The sequence below is a fragment of the Hyla sarda genome, chromosome 3, assembly GCF_029499605.1.
Source record: "Hyla sarda isolate aHylSar1 chromosome 3, aHylSar1.hap1, whole genome shotgun sequence".
Lineage (NCBI taxonomy): Eukaryota > Metazoa > Chordata > Amphibia > Anura > Hylidae > Hyla > Hyla sarda.
The window spans coordinates 97,871,120-97,883,894 of NC_079191.1; the positions used below are offsets into that span (position 1 = coordinate 97,871,120).

The 12,775-nt window shown below is 45.5% G+C and overlaps 1 protein-coding gene across 1 annotated transcript in view; it reads left to right on the forward strand.

The window, feature by feature from the left end:
• The first annotated feature begins 702 nt into the window (after window positions 1-702).
• The window catches only part of HDLBP (high density lipoprotein binding protein), a 47,264-nt gene continuing 35,191 nt past the window's right edge, over window positions 703-12,775 (forward strand). Inside the window, exon 1 of the mRNA XM_056564736.1 lies at window positions 703-859. The gene's annotated coding sequence lies outside the window, so the exon portion shown is untranslated. The remainder of the gene's footprint in view (window positions 860-12,775) is intronic.

A 12,775-nucleotide genomic window follows, 5' to 3' on the forward strand; every position in this document is an offset into this window, starting at 1 on the left:
TGAGAACCGTACACAGAATCTCAGAATACGGTTGCACACGGTTTTTCTAATCCATTTTTTGGAGTTGACACATGCGCAGAAGGAATTTAAATAGAACAATAGTAACTTTATTAAATTGCTTGAAAACTAATTCCAACAAAATAGCAAAACCGTAGGCAAAAACGGATAGAACCGTACATACATTTTGGAACCGTATACGGGGAAAAACCGTATTTGGAGTCATACGGTTGTATACGATTGCATACGGTTTTTGCCATACGTTTTTTAGCGGAAAACCGTACACGGTAACCGTATTTGAAGAACGTAGTGTGAACCCAGCCTTACATTGTCATGAAAAATCATTTCGATAGATAAAAAATGTTCATGAGAAATCACATATCATATTAGATGACTGGAATATAGTTACTAGCAGCAGAAGCTCCATTCTATTTCTCCAATCACTGAAAAGGCTGGATCAGTGTTTCCTAACCAGGTGCTGGATGCTCCCTGGCTGGGAAACACTAAACTGGGTTGTGGATGCAGCTAGGAGATTCCATACAATGGAGGTACAACAGTACCAGCCGCCCTCTCCCGCAGCACTGCCCCCCACCATCACGTCCTACTGCATAACACTACGACAAATGTCAACATAACGCAGCGCAATAAAGTTTGTCCTGTTAAAAAAAAAAAGAAGGTAACTTCCTGCCTCTGCGTGACGCATTTCCGCTTCCGTCTTTCCAAACATTCTCCAGTCCCATTCTTAGGGTGACGTGTCGCGGCTGATGACGTTCCGCTAATTGATAGGCTAACCCTCATTCTATATAAGTGCTGGACGGAGCGGCCGACGCTTTCCCCGGCAGTCAGCGGATCGGGACACGGAGTGAGTGTAGGGGAGGAGGAGGGTTGCTCGGGGTCGGTACACGGATGTGTGTGGGGTCGGAAGTGTGTGGGGGCAGGGAGGGAGGAAGGGTGTTTGCTGCTGCTGTCTACGTGGAGTAAGCGCTGCTCGTGTGAGGCTGGGACAGCGGGGCAGCTCTTGTCATTGACTGCTACGTGTCCGCATCATCCCAGCGCCTGCCTGTGTGTCCTCTACTGGAGGCGATCGATCTCCCCGTGCCCTGATCACCGGATCCCCCTCCAGCCTCACTAGATCTCCATATAAATATACACCCACCCCCCCTCCTCCCTTGGTAGCAGCTGGATCCCCTTCCCCACATCCCCCTCCTCAGCACTGACCTCACTTCATTGGCAGTTTAGACCGTTACAATTGTATCAACTGGTTTTTCAAAACAGATTTTTTTTTGAATACTTTAAAACAATTTATATAAAAAAAGCTGCATTGTTACTGTATATAGTCCAGTGGTCTTGAACCTGCGGACCTCCAGATCTTGCAAAACTACAACTCCCAGCATGCCCGGACAGCCGTTGGCTGTCCGGGCATGCTGGGAGTTGTAGTTTTGCAATAGTTTGGATACCGCTGAGTTTTGAAACAGCTGGAGGGATGCAAGTTGAAGACCACTGGTATATACAACCTGTATGTGTTATGTAGATTGTGACTCATCAGGTCACGGTTATCATTATCATGGAAGAGAACGAAACCAGTCGGTTAACTTTTCCCAGTGTTCAGATCTCTGGTATCTATGGACTCCATGTTTACTTGCCCTGGATGGATGTTTGGCGATTATATGGGGGGGGCCTCTAGCCTGATAGGTAAGCTTGGCCAGTGGTCTCCAATCCATGACCCTCCAGATGTTGCAAAACTACAACTCTGCTGTCCAGGCATGATAGGAATTGGCTTGCAACATCTGGAGGCCCGTGCTCTAGGGACCACTGATCCTGGCGAATATTGGGGATCCTGTTCAAAGAACTTTAAATGTTGACTCCTTGTTTTATTCAATATGAAGCAGGCATCCGAATATGAGGGCAACATTTTAACTTTCTGTGGGTTGGAAGTATTATCTGCTGGTAGCATCTGACTACTTTTGTGGCATAATTTCCTTTAAGCTTTGTTTTTCCTTTACCATATGTTTTCATACAGCACTGTTCCCCCCCCAATATCCATTGGCTTTCCGGTTGTTGCAAAACTGCAGCTCCCAGCATTCCTGGACAGAAGAAGATTGTCTATGAATGCTGGGAGTTGTAGTTTTGAAACACCCGGAGGGTCACTGGTAGAGGAACACTGCATTAGGCGATGTTCATCAAGGTCTGCCGTGCTGGGAGTAGTAGTAGTTTTGCCACTGGTTGTGGAACACTGGTATATAGAATAGTATAATGGAGTACGTGGTGATAATAATGCAGAGGCGGGCATGTTTATTAAAAGTGTAATCTGCTGGACAGTTCATATATTCTATTAAACAACCTGTCAGTCACCTGGTGACGTGGGGGTTAAATCCTGTAACCGGCAAGTAGCAGAGGTTTAACCTGGGCCTAAAATGGTGACGTTGGCATAGAATGAGGCCTGGGGTGGGAGGGGTATGCAGAGTTAGGCGAGGGGGAGGTGAAATCCTCCTAATCCATCTCCCAGTCAGCAGTCTATGTTGCAATCTCTGCAAGTGAGAATGTGAGTGGACTCTGTGCACAAGTAACTTTGGGCAGGGGCGCGCACGATTCCTGTATGGATCCAGCGCTTTAATCATGAACACGTGTTTTCTGGGGCACATTCTTGGGCCAGATTTAATTAGAGCGGTTTATTCGGTGTCCTTATTCTCAGTGATCAAAGGTATATCGGCATCTTGGAAACGGCCGACCTACAACTGACTAGTGCAAGACTACGACTTGGTGAATGTACTGGAGGGCTAAAGTGGATGACCGCCGTATATTTAGGACTTCATAAACATCTTAAATGTGTCATAAGAGGCGCTCAGCGTACCCCAAAATTATACCTATTAAATAGCATGTATCCACTAGGCAAATATCCGCTTATTCTAGGCTTTAAAAAAAAAAGTATAGACTTGATACCTCTAGGTATATCTGTTTCTTTGTTTTTTAGGAAGTTTTGTCAAGTTTAGATCTTTGTTTCAAGATCTTGGTCTAACCAACTCCTTATAGAATCTCTTCTAATAGACTTGTAAACAGTAACATACATTGCAGAAAATTCAATACCTCATTTTGGAAGATCTATGCCAGTGTTTCCCAACCAGGGTGCCTCCAGCTGTTTTAAAACTACAACTTCCAGCATGCCTGGACAGCCGAAGGCTGTCCAGGCATGCTGAGAGTTGAAGTTTTGCAACAGCTGGAGGCACCCTGGTTGGGAAACACTGGTCTTTGTCACCTATAACATACTAAGCATTACGCTGGGGTTACACGTTAAAAGAATAATGGTTGTAATGCGACTCAATTTATTCTGTATGACGTTGTACCACAAATGCGCTGCTGTGTAGCCCCATCTTTTAAGCCAAGTTTTTACATTATGGTTAAACTTTGGTGCAGTTAAACGGGTTATCCGGGAATAAATATATATATATATATATATATATATATATATCACATACACATACACATACACATACACATACACATACACACCAACCAACCAACTGGCTCCAGAAAGTTAAACAGATTAGTAAATTACTTCTATTAAAAAAAAATCTTAATCCTTTCAGTACTTATGAGCTTCTGAAGTTGAGTTGTTCTTTTCTGTCTAAGTGCTCTCTGATGACACGTGTCTCAGGAACCACCCAGTTAAGAAGAGGTTTGCTATGGGGATTTGCTTCTAAACTGGGCGGTTCCTGAGACACATGTCATCAGAGAGCACTTAGACAGAAAAGAACTCTACTTCAGAAGCTCATAAGTACTGAAAGGATTAAGATTTTTTAATAGAAGTAATTTTCAAATCTGTTTTAACTTTCTGGAGCCAGTTGATATATAAAGTTTTTTTTTTTTTTCCTGGATAACCCCTTTAATACAATTTTATATAGCACTTTACAATTATAAGATGAGCTTGGCCACAGTCAATAGTGTGTCCCTTTATGGCGCTGCAATGCCGTTAAAATATGGTGGGGGGGAAAAAATGTAGTCACCTGTAAACCACGTGGCAAAACCCACATGTTTTTACTGTGGTTTTTGCAATGTGGTTATGTACTGCATGTGAATCCAGCCTTGTGTGGAGCAGGAATTTGCCCCCCCCTTCCTTTGCTTGTACACATAACAAATGTGTGTGTATATGTGTGTGTGTGTGTGTGTGTGTGTGTATGTATGTATGTATGTATATATATATATATATATATTATAATTTTTTCTTTTTTTTGTGTGGTGTACCATATAGTCTAACTGGTATATAGATCAGTGGTCTCCAAACTGCGGACTTCCAGCTGTTGCAAAACTACAACTCCCAGCATGCCCGGACAGCCGTTGGCTGTCCGGGCATGCTGGGAGTTGTAGTTTTGCAATAGTTTGTATAATGCTGATCTATATGGGAAGTCTGGGGTTTATTAACTAAAAATAAATAAATAGGGGGACAGCCACTCATGGCATGCAGTAGTTGCCCTAGACTTGGTATATTTTGCCACAGTGGCTGTTTTAATGGAGGCCTACGTCTATTATGGCAGTACCAGGGTGCCCTTAGTTTTGAGCAGTGCCTTACAGTACCAAAAATGAGAAAATCCCTTTTAGGCCGTCATACTACTATCCTTGGGTCCCCCTCTGAGGTTCCCTGTTCCTACTTGATTGATTATAGACGTTGCTCTGTATACTTCTGGGCTTCCATATTAAAGACTTTTATATTTTCTTTCTGCGCTCACATTCCGTAATTCCGAGCATTCTACAATCTTCAGGACTCTGTATGGCGAAGGCAGCCCAGATTGTGGCGAAGCTTCAAGCTTATTTGTTTTACTTTAGAACTTTGTTTGTTTAGGCGAAAGTATATTCTATTCTAAATAGGACCACACACAAGCGCGCCCCCCCCCCCCCTCTTCCTGTTGGGGTGCTTTTGGTTGTGTCTATGCTAAACTAGACAATTCAGATTTATTTCACAACACTTGCTGTTACTCTATACCGATGTATAGATTTATTTTAAAGTTTTTTATTTATTTGACTTTTATAGTTTGGTCACCATATGGATTAGTGCAGCCCGAAAATAACTAAATAATAAACTTTGCTTTAGTAAAGTTGTTTCATGAATGCTGACAGGGTTTGCCTGTGGTCGATTTAGAGTGGAAATGGTTAAACTGGCGTAGAGAACAGTGTGCGGTGTATGCTGAGCTGGCAGGGTGCTCTGGCCCTTTAAGTTGTCCCCTCCCCCATACCGGTAATACAGGCTGTGCTGAGGTGGCAGTACTGAGGGGCCTGTCCCTCTAGCCTTGCACTGCTCCACGCTCCCAGGCTGGATGTACCTCCTTCTCGGCGCGCGCGCACACACACACCTGGCAACTGTGTGACCGGTGACAGTGATCCCCGCTGATCCCTCATGTGCACTACACAGCAGCCCTTCATTTTAACACTTCCCCCTCACATGTATGACCTGAATCCGCCTACAAATCTGTGTGGCTCTTACAGCTGACTTATTATTGGAGGGTTAGAACAAGGCAAAGTTAACTTTTTTTTTCTTTTGGCTGAGGGGTGGAGGCTGAGAGCATAATAGGAATGTATTGCCCGACGAGTTTTACTGATAGATCGTACCTATTCGGTGCATGCTTTCAGACCTCAGGACAGGCTTTGATGTATTCTCACGCATTCTCTTTTGCGTGCCATTATGCAAACATGTTAAGAGCGCTTTAAGTTGCCTGTTATTACCGCTCTTACTTCAAGCCGGCGCTAAATTGCTTTTAATTCTAATCTTTATTTGCAAAGTAATTACGGAACATCTGCCGACAAGGGCTTCAATGTAGGCTGATGGAGCGAGCTGCCTGCTTGGAAAGGCGCTGTGCAATGTCAGGCTATCGTCCTAACTAGAGATGAGCGAACTTACAGTAAATTCGATTCGTCACGAACTTCTCGGCTCGGCAGTTGACTTATCCTGCCTAAATTAGTTCAGCTTTCCGGTGCTCCGGTGGGCTGGAAAAGGTGGATACAGTCCTAGGAGACTCTTTCCTAGGACTGTATCCGCCTTTTCCAGCCCACCGGAGCACCGGAAAGCTGAACTAATTTATGCAGCATAAGTCATCAACTGCCGAGCCGAGAAGTTCCTGACGAATCGAATTTACTGTAAGTTCGCTTATATCTAGTCCTAACCTTTGAACTGCAGTCGCCTTCCTGAGAGCTTGGTAGACTTTGGCTTCTGTGGGGTTACTTTATAGAGAAAAGGTGAAAAGGGGGGGGGGGTTCTGCTTTTGGTAAACCAGTTGAATATTTAAGCAAATTGTTAAGGATGTTAAAACAGTATAGACTAGGGATCGACCGATATCAATTTTTTTTTTTAGGGCCAATACGATACTCTGGAAGTTAGGGCCGATAACTTATACCGATATTCCAGTATAAGTCATCGGCTATTTATTCCCAAACTTCCCAAACCTCCAGCAGTTGCAAACACTACAGCTCCCAACATGCCCGGACAGCTGTTGGCTGGGAGTTGTGTTTTGGAGACCATTGGTATAGATTAGAGATGAGCGAACTTACAGTAAATTCGATTAGTCACGAACTTCTCGGCAGTTGATGACTTATCCTGCATAAATGAGTTCAGCTTTCAGGTGCTCCCGTGGGCTGGAAAATGTGGATACATTCCTAGGAAAGAGTCTCCTAGGACTGTATCCACCTTTTCCAGCCCACCGGAGCACCTGAAAGCTGAACTAATTTATACAGGAAAAGTCATCAACTGCCGAGCTGAGAAGTTCGTGACTAATCGAATTTACTGTAAGTTCGCTCATCTCTAGTATAGAGCAGTGTTTTCCAGCCAGGGTGCCTCCAGGTGTTGCAAAACTACAACTCCCAGAATGCCTGGACAGCCAAAGGCTGTCCAGGCATGCTGGGAGTTGTAGTTTTGCAACACCTGGAGGCACCCTGGCTGGAAAACACTGATCTAGAGTGTGTGCTACAACTGTGGCCTTTGATGGATTATTCTGTCTAGGATCTTATTTTAGTTATGGGTTAACCACAAGTATTATCTAGTGCCGTATTGACATCAATAACCAGGGCAAACACAGGCCGCACGCAGTGGGAAGAAAGGCGGCCATAGGTATTTTATTAAGAGATAAGCCAAAAAGGCTCTGGTAACATTCCTTCTACAGAGGAAGGGAAATGAATTCCCAATGAATATGGACGATCTAGTAGACTGCATTTATGTTGTATCTTTGTGTTTCGTTGTAAATGAGTTTGCATTTTTATTTCGGTTTTGTATTTTTGAAAAGTAGAAAACCACATAACTACAATATCAAAATGTAAACGTTAATGTTGTATGTTTGTGATGGTGCACACATACGTTTGGGGGAATTTGTCTTTATAGCGTGCTTTATGGCTGCCTTCTGTTGAAGGCTTTGACTGCTCATCCATGAGGTGACTATGTAAGATCACCAGGGAGATATCAACAAATGCATAAACCACTCAGAGGTCTCTTAACCCCCGGGCAGCACTCAACAGCTGCATTAACAGGTTACATGTCTTATTGATGAATCTGCTGGACAGGCCTGGTTCACACTACACAATTTCGGTCTGAAATAGGGATCGACCAATATTGATTTTTTTTTTTTTTTTTTAGAGCCGATACCGATAACTTGTGAATTTTCAGGGCGATAGCCGATAACTTATACCGATATTCCGTGCATTTTAATTAGTGTGTGTGTATGTATGTGCGGGTATACCCTGAAACTCTTTCTGGCCCCACAGAAGCCACTGCTGATCAATGATTTAAAGCGGGTTCTTTAAATCAATGAACCGCAGCGGCTTTTGTGGGGCCAGAGACTGCCGCCGCCACCTGCTTCTCTCCCCCCTGCCTGTCCTGAGTCCAACCACCACCGCTGGCAGAGACCGCTGCCGCTACCCCCCCCTGCCTGTACTCTGGTCCTGAGTCCAACCACTCACGCTGCCAGAGACCGCCACCCGCATCTCTCACCCTGCCTGTCCAGAGTCCAACCGCCGCCGCTGCCCCATTGCCTCCCCCATCCCTGGTTTTATAATTGCTTGTTCCCGGGGTCCGCGCTACTTCTGGCTCCAGCAGCATCCTGAGCTGTCACTGTATGCCGGGCCACTGACGGTGACATCACGTTGAGGACATCAATCACTGCGCACAGCAACAGCGCAGGAGCCAGAAGTAGCGCCTACCCCGGTAACAGTTGATTATAAAACGGGCTGGAGGAGGCAATGGGGCACCAGTGGTGGTGCTTGGACTTAGTACCCCAGGACAGGACAGGCAGGGCGAGGGATGCGGGTGGCGGCAGTGGTCTCTGGCAGCGGTGGTGGTTGGACTCAGGACCCCAGGACAGGCAGGGGGAGAGAAGCAGGCGGCGGCGGTCTCTGGCCCCGCAAAAGCCTCTGCAGTTCATTGATTTAAAGCGCCCGCATTATCGGCAAGGTAATTGCCGATACCGATAACTTAGAAAATCGTGAATATCTGCCGATAATATCGGCCAAACCTATAATCTGTCGATCCCTAGTCGGAAATTCTGGTGCAGCAGAATCACATCGCTGGCACAGGGGTGTGAAAATTTAATAAAAAAACTACCTGTCCACGGGACTAAAACGGAGCAAAATCTACTTGTCCCTCATGACGATCCACTTGTCCCGGCTAATTTTCGCTTTTACTCGTTTTTTCCTTCTCGCCCTAGAATAGCCAGAACTAACTACTATAAGTATATCTTTATATTTTTCCATAACATGTGCTCCGAAAGAAAAAATATTGAAGTGAAATTGAAATAGTAAAAGAATTTTTCAAATTTGGTGTTTTTCTTTTCTACACCATTTACCTTGTGGTTGAGATAACATGTTGTTTTGATACTTTAGGTCATCCTGATTACAGCAATACCAGATTTGTATAGTTTCCGTCACGTTTTACTAATTAAAAAAAATCAGAACTTTTTTTGAATTTTAATTGCAATTTTGACCCCTGTAGCTTTTTTTTTATTTTAAAAAAGCTACCAGGCTGTATGAGGGCTAATTTTTTTGTGCCATGATCTGTTTTTTGTATCGGTACCATTTGGGTATTGATCTGACTTTTTAATCGCTTTTGAACTTTTTTTTTTTTCTGTGATATTATAAAAATTGCATTTCTGTGGTTTGGTATTTTTTTTACCGTATGGGATACATAATGTTATATTTTAATAGTTTGTACAATTATGCACGCAGCGATACTAAATGTTATGTTTGCATGTTTTTATATAAGAAAAGGGTGATTTGAACTTTTAACATGGAAGGGGTTAATGTCTCCAAACTTTTTTTATTAAAACTTTTTTTTTTTTACACTTTATTAGACTTCTAGGAGGAATCATTAGATTCCTCATACAGATCAATAGTTCTATTGAACTCCGTTGATCTGGGTGCTCTGTGATGCATTGATAGAGCCTAGTCCAGCCTGGATCTATCTATAACAGAGCCACGGACACCAGGAAAGCAGAGGTAAGCCTACCGGCTACCTCTATAGTGGATCTCCCCCAAACCCCCCCCCCCCCCCCCCACGATTAATCTGTTGCGATCCAATTGCGATTTGACAGCAGTGATCTAAAGGGTTAATAGCCAGCCACAGCAATCGCCGCATGCTGGCTGTTAGCAGCGGCCCGGGCTACTAAAAACAGCCGGGGCTGCAGAGTATGAAACGGGCAGAAGTCTGAAGCCCGCTCCATACAGACCGAAGTGTTTGTCAGGTCCGGCCCTGCTTGCCCGAGGCAGGGCTAAGGGCCAGAAAAATTCACCTGCCCGGCGCTGGGAACTGCATGTCCCAGGTGTCGGGCGAAAGGAATTCCACATCCTTGCACAGTGCACAGGTAGTGCTCCCCAGTAGGTAGACATGCCCCTCATACATGTGACCCCCAATAGGCACACAGGCACCCAATAGATATGACCCCCCATCAGTTAGGGCTCACCAGTATGTAGACAGGCCCCAGATAGATATGACCCCCATTACTGATGGGGCTCATATCTATTTGGGGGCCTGTTTACCTACTAGGGAGCCCTAACTGATGATCAGGTAGGGCTTCACATTAGGTAAACAGGCCCCCAAATAGATATGACCCCCGGCAAGTAGGGGGCTCATTTAAACAGTGAGTGTGTGTAAATTTTTTTTATTTTACAAAACCACATAATTTTTGTCTCCACTTCTGCCAGAAGTGAAGCTTCTGGGCCCAGATGCAAAATCTGCAACAGGGCCTCATATGCCAATTAAAATACTTGTCTTTTATGGGGCAGATGTGTATTGGGGCCCGCTTGGGCACCAAGGCCCCGATGCAACTGCTACACCTCTAGCTATGCCTCTGCCTTCTGCTCCGTGATATCATACCCACAGATTAGACCGCTCATCCAACAGAAGTTTCCCTTTAAAGGGGACACTTTGGGAAATTTATATTTCTGCAGTAGAGCTGGGCGGTATGACCAAATATGTGTATCACGGTATTTTTGTAACTTATGGCGGTTCCACGGTATATAAAGGTATTTCTTTCACCCCCCCCCCCCCAAAATCATGTGACCTGCCAGCGTGGTTCTTCCCCCCCCCCCCCAATTAACAGCCCAGCGGGGTATTACTCGCATATGTCACCCGCAAGCACTGCCCTCCTCCTCTTTGTTGGGGGGCCGCCGGCGATGGAACTCTATACTGTATGCCAGTGGTCTCCAACCTGCGGACTTCCAGATGTTGCAAAACTACAACTCCCAGCATGCCCGGAGAGCCAACGGCTGTCTGGGCATGCTGGGAGTTGTAGTTTTGCAACAGCTGCAGGTTTGAGACCACTGCTGTATGCTGTATCCCTATGCCCGGGCTGCAAAATTTAAAGAAAATAAACTTTAACTCACCTACGTCGGCCACACGCTGGGGACGGGAACGTCGGACAGCCGTCAGCCTATCACCGGCCGGAGCGATGTCCCACCCCGGCCAGTGATAGGTTAAACGCCCTATCATGTAAGAAGCCGACCAGAGCTCCTTACATGACAGTGGGCTCAGCCAGTGGGGACATCGCTCTGGCCGGTGATAGGCTGACGGCTGTCCTCCCCCGTCCCCAGCATGAGGCCGACGTAGGTAAGTTAAAGTTTATTTTCTTTATCTTTTGCAGCCCGGAACATAGGGATACAGCGTACAGCAGTGGTCTCAAACCTGCGGACCTGCAGCTGTTGCAAAACTACAACTCCCAGCATGCCCGGACAGCCGTTGGCTGTCCGGGCATGCTGGGAGTTGTAGTTGTGCAACATATGGAGGTCCGCAGGTTGGAGACCACTGGCGTACGGTATAGAGTTCCATCGCCAGCGGCCCCCAACAAAGAGGAGAAGGGCAGTGCTTGCGGGTGACATATGTGAGTAATACCCCGCTGGGCTGATAATTGGGGGGGGGGGGGGGAGCAGAACAGCGCTGGCAGGTCACATGATGTGGTGGGGGGAGGGGGGAACCAGAACAGCGCTGGCGGGTCACATATTAGTTCCTTGATGTGGGGACAGCGCAGCACTGGGCTGATAATTCATTCCCAAGGGGGACGGGCCCAACCGGTATTGTGTTATGGGAAAAATTCATATCGTGCAGCCCAAAAATTTCGGTATTGGGTATGAACCGGTATACCGCCCAGCCCTATTCTGCAGCAACCAGATAACTTTAATAAAACCTACTAATGCATATTGTGCCAATGCCATGAATCCACACCCGGTCTGTCACCTCAGCACTTTTCACTTGCTCCTTTGTTTTGCCAGTGGAAGAGACTCCTCCTTTGCTTCATGTCTGTGACTTGTTTGAAGGTGACTGACAATGTGGATCGGTTCGATATCTCTGACCCCCAGTGTCTCTACAATGTGATGAGGCGGGGGGGCTGACCTAACTAATGATCTGCACCAAATAACCAGACCCCTTCAGGCATGTCACTGACAGTGGGGGATGGAGGTGCTAAGACAGTGACATTGGCACTGGATTCAGATTGTACAGTGCATTAGTAAATTATAATATTTTACTTTTGGACAACAGGTAAATAACTTTGTCCCCCGGACATGCCCTTATAAATAGACTCCTAACTCTTTTGTGACAGCCTTCCATTCATGAGATCTCACCCGTCCAAGAGGGGACGGACGGTAGTGCTGCAGTGATGCTGCAAGGATCTGTCTTGCTTGTGGTATGCAGTTCTTGGTAGCAGAACGTTACCTTGGATATACTGTATATAGTAGAATGTTACCTGAGGGAGCTGTGCACGCAGAACCTCCTATTGCTCCCATGGGGTTCCCTCCCTGCCCTGGAGACGAAACATCTGTATCTGCGCCTCTTCTGTTTTGTAGCACACCATGAGATGACTTGCTTGTTTTCTCGAATTTCTCGAGACCTCTGTAAGATAGGTTGAAGCTCTGTGTTCTTGTTCCCCGCTCCATTCGCTGCTGGCAGTATAGTGTCGATCAGTCGTATTGCAGACTCCAGCTGCCTTTCCACATCGGTTACACCTGTCACAAAAATAACTTTTTTGTATATTTTGTTAATCAATGTATTAGAGACGACATCCTGTGATTAACAAAAATGTATATAGATATATAGTGATCCCTCAACTTACAATGGCCTCAACATACAATAGTTTCAACATACAATGATCTTTTCTGGACCATTGTAACTTGAAACCAGACTCAACATTACCTACTTAGTTATCTACTTATTTTTGTTTAATCCTCACTTTTTCCTATTTTTGGATGACCTTTTGGTGGCTTCAGAACCAATTACTAGGTTGCCATAGAGTTATGGTTTCAACATACAATGGTTGTCCTG